The sequence below is a fragment of the Andrena cerasifolii genome, chromosome 3, assembly GCF_050908995.1.
Source record: "Andrena cerasifolii isolate SP2316 chromosome 3, iyAndCera1_principal, whole genome shotgun sequence".
Classification (NCBI taxonomy): domain Eukaryota; kingdom Metazoa; phylum Arthropoda; class Insecta; order Hymenoptera; family Andrenidae; genus Andrena; species Andrena cerasifolii.
Genome location: NC_135120.1, coordinates 19169228 through 19182609, shown reverse-complemented (window position 1 = coordinate 19182609; position 13382 = coordinate 19169228). Strand labels below are relative to the sequence as shown.

The 13382-nt window shown below is 40.5% G+C and overlaps 1 long non-coding RNA gene across 1 annotated transcript; it reads left to right on the top strand.

Annotated features, from left to right (window-relative positions):
• The first annotated feature begins 9591 nt into the window (after positions 1-9591).
• LOC143367539 (uncharacterized) lies at positions 9592-11548 on the top strand. The gene is made up of 2 exons (XR_013085045.1): positions 9592-10731; positions 10878-11548. It is a non-coding gene; the product is annotated as an uncharacterized LOC143367539 (long non-coding RNA).
• Positions 11549-13382: the final 1834 nt, after the last annotated feature.

Genomic DNA, 13382 nt, shown 5'->3' with positions numbered 1-13382 from the left:
GAGAAGTTATCGGCCAGACGGAACGCTGGTATCCTCGTGGATTTCTTGCTGGCTTCTCACCTAGACATTGACCTCGAAAGCGAGGTGATCGCGCGTCGAAGCTCGCTCGCGCATACAGAAGAAAGTGCCGGCCAGCCTCCTGGGATCGCCGTGTATCGCACGTTTAATTGAAGGAGAACCTGGCCATGCAAATTGCTCGACGGACACATGCTACACGAGCGGGCGCCACCGCGAGGAGAGTAGACACGAGTTTCGCTATAATTTTACCTGTGACCTTTGAACCGCTTGAAATCGGTGCCAACGCGTGACCAAAAGTGTCAGTTGTTATTTATTTATTTGTACAATGAACGGGTAGGACACATTTATGGCAGAAATAAGAGAAATGGCGCAGCGCAGAGAACCAAGAATTATCTCCGAAACAAAACAAGAAGTAACGGAAAAAAATATATAAGAGAATAATAATAATAATAATTATGATTATTAATGGAGAGAACTCTTTAAAATACAAAGTGAGTAAAAAATAGAGGAATTTAAAAATTCAGACTTTTTGTAAAACTACAAAACTTTGATGAGAATTGAAAAATTGAGATTTGTCGAAGTTTTGGCGGGAATAGAAAAATCGAGATTTTTTCAAGCCTTGGTGGGAATTGAAAAATCAAGATTTTTTAAAATTTTTAGTGGGAATTGAAAAATCAAGATTTTTTCAAATTTTTAGTGGGAATTGAAAAATCAAGATTTTTTTAAATTTTTAGTGGGAATTAAAAAATTGACATTTTTTAAATTTCAATAAGAATTGAAAAATTGAGATTTTCTAAAGTTTTGGTGGGAATTGAAAAATCAAGATTTTTTTAAATTTTTAGTGGGAATTGAAAAATCGAGATATCTTGAAGTTTTGGTGGGAATTAAAAAATTGACATTTTTTTAAATTTCGATAATAATTGAAAAATTGACATTTTCTAAAGTTTTGGTGGGAATTGAAAAATTGAGATTTTTCAAGTTTTGATGGGAATTGAAGGATTTCCAAATCACTTGGAAGTATGCAATTCTGAGACTATTGAAATACTATATGAGTACCACAGTTGCACTATTCCAATATTAACTGAATACAAAGTACCTATATATTACATCTTGTTAGCTAGCAGATATTCCAAGTGAAGATGAAGCTCCTTCCATAGTGAAACTCAAGCTGTGCGCTTGAGGAGAACAATGGCCTCGCAGTGCAACTAGGAGAAGAGAGATGTGTCGTAAGGAATGCTTTAAAAAGGGTCAGGGGCTCGGAAAAAGCAACGTGGGCTTTTGAGGGGTGGGAATTGATTTAAGAACAGGAGCCAAAGGGTTTCCTCGAGTTTACCAATATTCAACACTGGCTGAACGTTATCTGAAATGGCTCCTCGGTGCGCCCTCAATTTCTCAAGTTTCACTTTCCTTCGGATGCTCTATGCTCGTTAGATGAACGAGTTTGAACTGCAGCGATAACGATATGCGGCTGGTTCTCAGCGATGTATCACTTTCAGTGGCGCGTAGAAAGCGAAACTTAATAGTATCGGATGTTCGACGTGTGTAAGCTAGGATAATAGTGGTTGCAGCCCGTCTCCAGCTAGACATCGTGCTCTCGCGACGCTACTTTCTGAAAATCGCTGTTCCAACGCAGACAAACCACTGTCCATTAAAACCACCACAGAGGCCTTCTCAAATCTAGCCCCAGACGCAGATTGACAGACTCCCAGCAGCGATGCACTGTAATACCAGCTCATAAGCCACACTTTGAGTGGAATCGACATTTTCTGGATAGCATTGAAATTATTCGAGAAGAAAGCAAGCTCCGAGTTCTTTCACAAAACGTTTCCACCGGAACGAAGTGCTAGTTCATTATCACCACAGGCTTGATCCAATACTATTTACAACCAGTGGCGGACTGGGTCTAAAAATATTGGTTGCCAGCAGACGAAGGGAGCCCATCCACAACTATAAGGCTATCATTTACATTTTTATAAGAAATAAATAAAAGTCTTCAACAATTTCTGTGAAATAAATGTATGTATTTTAGTAATAACAGTATACTTAAATTTTACATATTACTGGTAGTGCACAGTAGATACTAAATATAAATGCAGATTGTCATAATTGAATTTAATTTTTTTTTTACTTTTAAATATATGGGGGATATTTTTATTTTAAATAGTTTACTTATACAGAATATTTTGCACATTAACAGGTAGTACAGTAGCATATTTCATGAAGTCCACTGTGTTAAGGGGAGGTTCCGGTGTAAAAGTCGATTTTTTTTTATTTCACTTTTCGAATGTTCAACTTTTTAGGAATACGTGTTTAAAAGGATTTATTGAAATTCGTAAAATTTCAGAAGTTATAGGCACTTGAGTAGCGGCAAATGCATGGGTAACCCCCGGCCACTCGGCACTCGCGTAAAACTTTAAACGCGTTTTTCTCGAAACAGTGTTCTCAAAACGGAGGGACCTGTATTTCCCAAAGTTATTATCCGATTCGACTGAAACTTTTTTTATTTTGAAGAATATACTTCTGGCTAGGAGGGAGACCAGAACAAAATACAAAAATTGAAAATTTATAATTTTCAAAGGTGTTGAAAGGACGAAAAATATAGTGAAAAAGTGATTTCAAACTTCAAGTGTCGTTATTTTCTAAAAAAAATGTCATTTTTGTAATTTTTTTGGTTTCCCTCCTAGCCACAAGTATATTCTTCAAAATAAAAAAAGTTTCAGTCGAATCGGATAATAACTTTTGGAGATACAGGTCCCACCGAATTTGGATGAATTTTTTTACGCCTCGACTTTAACGACTCCTCAGTGCCGTCTGCAATGATTAATTATAAAACAAAAAATATATTTCTATAGTTTAAGACATCCTTAATACAATGCAGCAAGTCCCATTAAATTACACATAATAGTTTTCCTTTAATTAATTCCTAAATATCACCTACTTTTTGGGGTCTCTAGACCGGAACCTCCCCTTAACAGATTGCTTCTGCATACAATTAACATTTTTAACATATTATCTAATATTTGAGGGACCCACTTAAGGGTTCACTCGCCATCGGGCAAGCTGACACCCTGCTCAGTCCGCCACTGCTTGCAGCCTTTTAATAATCTCCATTCGACTTGAAATACGATTCAACACCTGTCCGTCCCAATCACCCACCGATTTCCCTAAACATAAGCTGCTACTTCCAACATTCCACTTGTGATAATTAGCTGATAACCATTTAGCAACATGAAGTACAAACGTACAGTTCGATTCCCCAGGCACTCCGATCACCATCTGTCCGCCGTTTCGACATTCCGTTTATCCCCAGCCCGATCTAAATATCCTAGAACGAGTGAAACTGCTTTCCAGCGGCTCGCTCCCGCGATAGCAAGCGACATGCTCAAAGGCTTGCTTGAAACGAGGGGAAAAGTTGTCCGATAGAGAGTGGTTGCACTTCCTTTCTCCTGGATCGACAGGTCTAAGCCCCCGTGTCTATCGTAATCGTCGGTACCGTTCACCTTATCGTCCGATATACGTCGAATTAAGACAGCGCCGATAAGACGGTATCGAAGCTTCCCGATGCAGCGATAATAGTAACGGCAATCATCGTGGATCCATAGTTCAATGGACCTTATCGGGATTAACGCCGAAAACAGGGGAATAATAAGGTGAAAAAATCAGATGGAACGCAGTTAGCATCGAGTAGAAATCGACGCCGACCGGCTAAGGCGTACCGATGTTGAAGATATGTAAGATTAATCCAGATCCGAGTCACGTGGAGCCTCGTTCATATTAGTCGAGTTGGATTTCGAGGCAAGCAATGTTGAAAGAATTTCTGCGCTACTTGAAACTTGAAGGAAACCTGAAACCTTGAAGCCGAGTGTCCCCCTGAAAGCTAAGCTAAGCTATGTTAATTGTACGTTTAAAAAAATTAGATTCAGTATATCCTCAAGTCGGGAATCCACCTGGGAGTTATGCTACGCTATCCTACGCTGTGCTATGAAACATAGCACAGCTCACCTTAGCTTTTGGTGGAAACGGTTAATAATAAGGATGTATCGAAGCTAATTTTTTCTAAACTTAGGATTGCATAGCATAGAATAGCTTAGATTCGCGGTGGATATCTGGCTTCGCATGGGTAACGTAGCTTTAAGTTACTTGACAACTTAATATTAGAGTTTATACAAAAACTGACTTTTGAAAAAACGGTTTTCGGATTTTCACAAAAAAATATAATCAAAACAGAAAATAAATATCTGTACTTATTTTCATAATTCTTAGTTCTTTTTTTAATATTTATGGAATTACAAAAATATAACAAAATAAAATATACTCTATCTATCGAAGGATTTTTTTTATCCGATGCTTAGTTTTCTTGTAATTGACGAAAATCAGGCACTATTTATGATAAAAATTGAAACTTTTACTTTAAACATCAACCATTTTTTCCCAAATGAATATTTCGAAAAATCCTTCGTTCAAATACTAGATAATATAATATAATAAGTAAATTCTTTTGAATCTTTTATTTCAGCTGATTGACTTTCGAGCAACAGTGGTCACCGCAGAAGCCTTTCTTTTCAGAGAACCTTCGAGTGATGGACCATAACTTAGTCATTGATAAATATTTTTAAATAAAAAAATTACGATGCACGGTACTAGATGCAATCCTTAAAAGGGAAAAAGATTTTTTCAGAAATGTGTTATAGTTTTTAAGTAAAAAATTTCCAAAGCTCACCCTTTTTTCGGCCTCCTGACTGAGCATGACCCCTTAATATGAACGAGGTGTTAGATTCATTGCTTATCGATCTACGTGGCGATAGAACCTGTCCCTACCATCGCAGAGGTACTATAAAAAATTTCAGCCAATTGTTTCAGTCGCACATTTTCCTCCTCGAATATTATACCCATGTGATAAGCAGGTTCGAGGAAAGTTTCCTCATCCACGTGAGAAACACGTGAAGCAGCCTGACGCCTCCAAGAGCCTTATCAGTGACGACGGTTTCTTATCTCCTAACGGGGAACTGCACGTAACGCGATTGCAACTAGTTCCAGATTACCTTGCCACTTCGCGCGAGCCACAATCGACGATCGCTGAATCGTTCATTGATGGATGGCACGTACACAGGCCACGCGTGATTTACGCGACGATAACCAGGCAAAGGGTGACGATTTTCAAACGTGGACATGTTTGACGTTTAGCGCGAGCGTTTCTTGGAAGGCTCGTAACGCCCCGCAAATGTTTGACGAGCACGACCAATATTATTTCATAGATTTACTCGGCCAACATCCCGCGACATTCGTTTCCGCGATACGTGATGACGGGATGGAAGTGTGCCATCCACTGTTAATATCGGGACGATGACGTTCCTGGCCGCCTCCAAGGATTTCACCGTTCGAAACCTGCGGAGATAGATATCGATTCTAAGTCGCGTGGGCAGAAGCCCCGTGGCGAGCCAGAGGAAACTTCCTTAGTGATCCGAGGCAAGGAATAGTAATTTCAAACGGCCAGTCATCGAATGATAATCCCTGATTGAAACGAAGGATGTTATATAGAAGAAATAGAATTGTTAGTGGCTGACAAGGGGAGGACACCATGTGGTAGACACCGATTTTGATGAGCCTTGGCACGATGGATCTGTGTCGAAAATAAGTAAATGGGTGTCCGAGCGTTTCTGCCAATAAGCCTTAATAATAGAGATATTTACATGGAAATTATTAAAAATTTCATAGTGGCCGTGGGTTTTAGTGGGTAAAAATCCTACACTACCCTGGCGCTCGCGGAAGATTCCCTTCCCGAGGCGTCGGGGTGCCTTTTGGAGATGTCTCCACGTTAAAAAAAATCTTTATAAATTGTTTTTATAAATTACTTTTTTTTATAATTTTTCTTTTTAACTTGGGGAAACTTTCAAAAGGCACCCCGACTCCTTCAGAGGGGAAACCCCCGGGAGCGTCAGGGTAGTGTGGGATTTTTACCCACTAAAACCCACGGCCACTATGAAATTTTTAATAATTTCCATGGAAACATCTCTATTATTAAGGCTTATCGGCAGAAACGCTCGGACACCTATTTAATTATTTTCGACATAGATTAATCGTGCCAAGGCTCATCAAAATCGGTGACCACCACATGGTGTCCTCCCCTTGTGAGTGAAGCGGGAAAGAGAAAATCGAGGCTCTCACGGATTTGGTACCGCAGGAATGAATTTTTAGAGATTTTCATTTTGAAAATCGACGGGCCTAGTGAAAAGCAGGCACGTGATTCCGTTTTGTGATTATATTAGTAGCTGGTGGAATCATAATACATTGCAGGAACGGTAGAAAAAATTAATTTAAAATGAAAATGGTAGAAAGAAGCGAAAATTTATGAATGTGTGGCATTTGCCCGTTTTCCACCCACCCTTCAATTATATGGAGGGTGCGATATGCAACCGAGATGTAAGATTACATTGTGAGGTACTTAAATTTGGGGGAACGACAGTGTAACGCACTGTGACCTGTGACCATTGTCTTATCAGATCTCTTTTTACCGATACAAAAAGCAAGCATGACGTGTATTTTTAAGTGGTACTATTTGCTCTTTCGGTGCAAATCGATTGGCCTGAACACTTTGCGCGCAAGGTACTGCAAGAAGGTGTGTGAAACATGAATGCATCAGGTAATATTTAACCCTTAACTGGTACACTGTTTTTTCAAACGTAACTGTTATCTTGGGGTCGTGGCAGACCCCAGATAAAAAAGGACACAGAAATTTGTAAAGTCGACATTAGATCAACCTCTATGAATACCTATTTTGTTCGTAGGTAATGTATAAAATAATAGATACGTAGAAAGTTAAACTATTCTGATCAAATTAATTAGAAATTCAGTTTACAAACTTGGACAACCAAATATTTTGCAGCGAACCTTGCGTGCTTGGGGTCATGACTGACCCCAGGATACCAGTTAAGGGTTAAAATCTTAAGCACTGCATTCTGTTCAAGAAGATTTTCCAAAATTCATTCGATTTTTTAAGCTAGAACGTTAATTTTTCATTTCCAGGTTTCGATTTTTCTGTAAAGGATCCGAATGGAGCTTTAATAGCAAGCTATCGCATGTTAATGTCTCCTACCACGCAGCTGAATCCGTCGTTCGAAGTAGATAAACGTGATAAACATGTAGATTCGACGAACCAAGCTTTCTACACCTTCCAATTAATTTGCTTTTATAGGTAAACACTAATTACAAACTCGTTACAGCAATCTATCTTGTAAGCGCACCGCTATTATGCTCCGCGATCTTTCAATCGACCGTCAGGCTCTTTTTCTTAGCTGATTTCACTGGAGAGGCGGAATTTCGCTTTCTGGCGATCGAAGAAGCAGCGAAAGTGAAACGTCTCTAGATGCAACGAGCGTTGAAGAAATCCCACGCGCGTCTAATCGCGAGCGTAATTTGCTCGAACAGCCTCCAGCCTTCGTATTAAACGGTTTCCAACTGTAACTTAATCCAGAGGGGAGGAAATGTTTCCTATATGAAAATCTTTGGAACGACGTGTATTAGGGTGTGTCAATTTTTTGAACGTTTCAATTTTAAAAACGACTAGTGGAAAAACGGTGCAATTTCAAGTTTAAAATTAACCACTGTCTTTAAATATTGTGTAGTGCATTATTTACCTGGTTGGAATTTCATTTGAAATTATAGAAAAATACTAAAATTATTTAAAAAAATATTTAATAGTTGAGCTTATGAACCGCAACAGAAGCAAACAAGATATCGCTTTTTTAGTGGGCTTTGTTAAATAGCATTAAATTCACTACATAGATGACATGTAGCTAGATCTGTTGCTGAAGTTAAATATATTTTCAATTTTTAATAAATTCACATTTCCATATATTTTCATGCGAATGTAATAAATACTAATTTCCACATACTTTTATTTTCATTTTCATGCTTTTATGTAAGCAAGATTCATTATAAGCAGTATATGAATATGTAGTTTGTAGTTAAATCTTACTTAATTTTTACTATTCTCGACTAGATTTGAAGTAGCTAAACCTCAATCAAATCAATTTCTGAGGATAATTTCGGATTCAGGATCAAAAGCAACATTACTTTGTGACTGGTCATTTTAAAATTTTCAAAAATTTTAAATTTACCCATAAAATTGACACACCCTAATGTGTATCAGGCCTGCGACTACTTGTTCGATCATTTGTGTGACAGAGTGCTAAATTGATTAGTGAATTAATGAGTAATAAATTGATTACTAAAGTAGCGAGTACTAAATTTATTAGTAACTTAATTAGTGCTAAATTTATTACCAAATTAATTCTCACGTGGTAATATAAATTTCTGAATAAATAAGGCTCTTTTTATACGATTATATGGTGTTTAGTAGTTGATTTCGCACCCCACTCATAACTGACTAACTAAGACTGTCATATTCCGCTTAAAACACCGTTTACAGATTATTTGGGACGAGAAGGTAATCAGTGCTCCTTAAACTGTGCAAAGAACGAACGTTGTCAGAGTCAGTCCCGATTTACTCTTGTGCCACGTGAACTCACACACGCGCAGCGAAATTCTTTTGCCAGAATCGCGCAGAAGAGGCGACACATTTTTATGGCAGCGCAAACATTTGACGCCCGAGACGGCAGACCGTCGAAAATGCACACGCCAGCGTCTACGTTCGGCCAGCCAAGCAAATTCGCTCTCGCCTGCTATCGATTTCCCGCGATTTTAAACCATGCAACCCCCGAAACACGTCTATCAATCTCAACAAATACTGATTACATCATCATAAATCTTACACCTACAATAGAGAAGTAAAAAAGAAGAACGTTGAAGGATAAAATATTGAAACTCTTAAGGTTCGTTCAGACACGTCCAGCAATTTATTCGAGTAATTTAGTAATTCACCCTGTGTGGACACTAAATTTAATCGAGTAGTTTAGTAAAACAATGGTAAATTACTAACTTACTGGCCGCTCTAGTAAATCACTGGACGCGTCTGTATCAGCCTTTAAATCATCCTTCAGCCATGACGATTAAAAAGAAACCCCCGTGAAATATGAGCAGCCGTACTTTCACAGGCGCAACTAAACAGAAAGAAAACGACACCAATATACATACACATCCGGTGGCCGGTTATTCACTCGTCTCAAAAAGCTTCGTTCTTTGCCGCTAAGTGTGCCACGAGCCCCGAACCCTTTCGTTCGATATCTAACCCCCAGCCACGATTTTGAATTTCCCTTAATAATATTTAATTCCGCGCTCCACTAAATTTCAGCAATTTTAATTTCAGAAGAGTTCAGCAAGAATTCGAAGGGGACTCCCCGCTTCAACGTCCTTCGATCCCGCTGCAGTTTATTCCGAGGAATCAGTGGGATTTGTTGAAAGATTAATAAAACACTTTGTCGGTATAAATCGGTGGCGATCGATTAAAGGAGGCAGGGTACTCACCGTCAATTTCTAAGGTCCAGTGGATGTCATCGCAAGAACATTGGCACTCCTCGTCTACGGGAAGGGCCTCAGAGGCAGGCGCATGATAGCTGGAGGGTGGCTTCACGGTCTCCCGAGCAGTCCGTCGATTAATCGTCCTTAATTCACCCGCTCACCGATATCACTCGCGTGCTGGGCTAATTTTCACCTGGGACACGGCACCGTGAACGCCTCATGCCTGTTATTTCGGGGAAAACACGGCGGAGCGTTGCTCTTTCGGGCTCCACGGGCGCGGAGGGTGCAGGCGCCGGCCGGCCGCCATCATAGAAATCAATACAACCCTTAAGGGGAGCTTACGTCGTATGGGATTTGATCAAACGAACCCGGTCTCCGCGGGTAATCGTTTACCCTTTTCCTGATCAGCCACCATTTCGCCCCCTTCGCCGCGAGCTTCCTCGCTCCTGGGAAGCCGGACGCACTTCGGGGTCGAATTAGCTTCCCGTAGGCGCAGGATTCGGTCGGTTCCCCTCCCCAGCATTTTCTGTGCCCGACGAGTTTCGATTCGGTTATCCCTTTCAGTGCTTTTAAGCCTGTGGGAGTCTAGGCGTAGCTTTCCCTTGGAATTTAGAAATTTATTTTTGGTACCTGTGCTCTCTTTGTGCCAGGGAAATATTAAAACTGCAGAAGCCTTGTGAACTGTGAATTGTTTAGAAGTGGTCTTGTAGTCTGAGTTGTTTAGGCCTTTGACCTCGAATTCGAATTAAATTGTAGAACCGAGCAGGTATTCTCAGCGCTGAATTACCTAAAAACATACAGAGCTCTGAATTATTTTATTAAATCACTAAATACTTTATTAAATTATTTTACCAAGGATTCTAAACTTTGAACTCTCGTGGATTCCAGCGTAGAATTCTGCTACCCAGGCCATCGGGTCTTCGGAATCCTTGATAAAATAATTTATTAAATTACTGAACAATATTATTAAATATTTTCCTCAACTATTTTATTAAGCATTTTGAACTTTGAACTCACGCGAATTCCAGCGTAGAACTTTACTACCCAGAGCATCAGACCTCCTGAAATCTTGGTACAGCGAGCTCTCATCCAAGTTCACTAGGCTTATTCTGTATTTTAAGACAGATGAATCTAAGAAATTACGAGGCCGGAGCTCGCTGGACTTTACGACGCTCCATCTGCACTGCTCCCTGCTCCTCTAGACTTTCGTCCGTGCGTCCAGCTCGACATGATTTCTACGATAATTGGCCGACAGTGGAGCCCGAAGATTCTGCTTCTTGTCGCGCTGGAAACTAAGTAACAAGAAGCACATCCATCAACGTAAAAATCAGGAACTACGGCGCGAGACAAGAATCTCGTTACAACCAGGAAGCGGATAGTTTACTCTCCTGAACTCGGTAAACGAAGCTGGCCAGAAAAAAACGATTCGCTCTTTCTTCTAGGAGACTTTTACAAAATTGCAGGCGGACCTGCTACAGGGATCCTCTCTAAGCGCAGGAAAATTGATTCCCAATTAATGAATGGAATAATCGAAGCGTCCCGAGTGCCAGAAGAAGTCTGCTGGAGCCTCGGAGTTCGCGGGCCATTGCTTCGAGCACAGATTTGCATGTAACAGTAGAGGCAGAGCTCTGAGAAAGAATTATGGATTACGTTACGCTTTCTCGAACCAAAGCCACCGCAGGACTTTGTATACACATTGTAAACAGGCAGGAAGCTCGGGTGAGTCAGGTCCCTCGCTTTTCCACCTGAATTCAATTGAATTCCAAAGCTGCTCCTTCCGGAGGAGCTTCGTTGTTTGGCATTTAAATCAGAAATCAGCTGCTCCAGCTGCGAGGCACTCCTTTAACGATCTTAGGCCATTAGGGACAATGGAGCAATTTATAATAGCAGCGAGAGGAGTGCAGCTTCATCTTTACCAACTTCGAGTGAATTAGAAAAACTGTGCTTATAAAATTATTGCTCTGACTTTAAATTAAAAAGAGAACACTAATCGAGAAATATATATGTATTTCCACAGAATAAGTAGCAGTTATTCAGTTGGATGAGTATTTTTATCTCTATTTTCGGCGAAGAAATATTCTACAATAAAAATATTAATATTTTTAATTATTAACCCTTCGTTGACACTCTGGGTGTGAGCCACCCATAAGCTGATTTCGACGCTCTGTGCCTTCTATATGTAAAATAAATACCTTTTTCCCAAAGCCGACTTACAAACTAATTTTTCTCTGAAAATATTATATCTGAACAATAACTCTGTAGATTTTTAGCTTCTAATATTGGAATTTGTAAAAGTTATAATTGTTTCAAGATTTTCCTCGCGTTTTCTCGACACATGGTAATCTAGATTTTTTTTACAAAAATTGTGATGAAATTTCAATAAAAAAACTATTGGAATACATTCTACAGATCTTAAAATTGACCCATGATTTTTTTCATAACGATTGGATACTTCAGATAAGAATGGCAGTCGTTCAAAAATTGTTCTGGGTGTGAGCCACCCAGGTACGTCAAAGTTGATCAAAAAGAAGAGGTGTGGCAACGAAGGGTTAATGAATTTGCATCACACGTGCACCAAACGAAAGTCTGCATCTGCTGCAAGGTCCTCAATTACTGTGATTTGTCAGTAGAATAAGATGGGTTCAGCCAGGCAAGTCCTGTGATCCGAAAAACGGGGTAACCACTTGCTGTGACTGCATCTCTACGAGACTCGGTCTCTATTCCTTTGCAATTCAATGCTTGGTCCACTCTGCACAGTAGAGAGTGCATAAGTGAGCCGGAAACTGGACTGTGCACCTGTAAACTCACCAGATTTAACAACAGAGACACAGTGTCACTCGATTCAATTGGTAACACGTGTTGCTTGTATGGGAGAGATTGATCAAGTAGTAATTAACCCTCTGTAATTCCATTATACCCATAATTCCGTTTATACATATCTCAAAATAACTCTGATATCAGACTTCAGTTTTACTATCATCTGAAATTGTTATCGTATCCCTAAGCAATACTAATGACAAGTAACGCGTATGTAGTTTGATATCCCTGGTATCTTATCTTGCACGCAGTTCCAGTAATTTTCCTAATTGCATCTCTCGCTCTGATACTGCTAAACGCTCTTAACTTCCACTTTTCATGAATCCGGATTGAACGCACCTAGTACACCCAGAGAAAGAATACAGTTATCTATCCTCGGAATAGATTCATCAGCCTGAAGCAGGCATAAATCTACATTTCCCTCGGCTACGTACACCCACAGCCACGACTCGATTCATTACAATCCGTTCCGTGCCGGATCTAGTGGATAATTCACGCTACTTCGGTGACAGTGAATAGAGCACTAACGCCACAAAGAGAGAGTTCCACAACATATCCCGGGCGCTCGCAAAAGGAAGAAAGAACTGCAAAAGGAAGCGCAGCAAAGTGCGCGCGTTTTCACACCCAAGGAAGCAAGTACTCGCCGCAATATCCCAAGGAGACTTCCTTAATCGTATCCTTGCGCCTTTTTGCCACCCCCTCTGGCAGCTCGTCGCGCCGACAGCACTTTTCCTCGTGGGACCGTGGAATCGCATTGTCGTAACAGAGTCCCGGCGAGGAGGCCTCGAAAAAAGCACGCGCCGCTCCCTGATTAATAACTACAGCGGACAAAACCAGCGGAACGTTGCGAAACGATTCTGCTGGAGCGATCGCACGGCCGCGGGGCGTTCTTGCCGGGGTGGCGGCCGATTTCTCCGCGTTCGCCGATGGATCCGCGGGACCTCCGGTTTCCGCGGCCGCTACAAAAGCATCGACGCCGGTAGCGTCGGTTTATCCCTATTTCCATGAAAATAGAAGAAGAAGAAAAAGAGGCGCGTGTTTAAGCAAGTGCCTTTTACGTAGCCGGTGTTTAAATAGGACAAGTCGATGCTGGCTAAACGGCAACACGACTCGGTCACTTTCTACATCCA